Source organism: Protopterus annectens, chromosome 3.part0 (genome assembly GCF_019279795.1).
Source record: "Protopterus annectens isolate FY-2018-M chromosome 3.part0, PAN1.0, whole genome shotgun sequence".
NCBI classification, from domain to species: Eukaryota; Metazoa; Chordata; order Ceratodontiformes; family Protopteridae; genus Protopterus; species Protopterus annectens.
The window spans coordinates 1,430,409,862-1,430,410,255 of record NC_056731.1 but is presented as its reverse complement, the minus strand read 5'-3'; the positions used below and the strand labels follow the sequence as shown (position 1 = coordinate 1,430,410,255).

Here is a 394-nt window from a genome sequence, read left to right as displayed (position 1 = left end):
CGACAATGGCAGGACTTGAACCTGCAATCTTCTGATCCGAAGTCAAACGCCTTATCCATTAGGCCACATGGCCAACGGGCTATATTGCCTTTTCTCAGATTTGATAAGATATTTTAACAGTAGCAAATTGGCTCATTCAGAAGTCTCCTTTATACTTGATAAGTGTGTATTTTGACATACATTCATCATAATATGACCTAGAAACGTAAAAAGATTTTACATTTACAACCTTTAAAAATCTTTGCAAATCAATATGGAAGTTGCTTGCAAGGATCTGAGGAAAAATGAGAGATTCCATACTTTGGATCAGTTCTTCCCAATTTATTTTTTCTGTACAAAGAAGGGTATCAGCAGTGTAACACACTGGTTTAATCAATTGATATTGTTCAACAGA

The 394-nt window shown here is 35.3% G+C and overlaps 1 non-coding gene across 1 annotated transcript; it reads right to left on the bottom strand.

The window, feature by feature from the left end:
- Window positions 1–73, bottom strand: TRNAR-UCG. Its single transcript has one exon. It is a non-coding gene; the product is annotated as a tRNA-Arg (tRNA).
- Window positions 74–394: the final 321 nt, after the last annotated feature.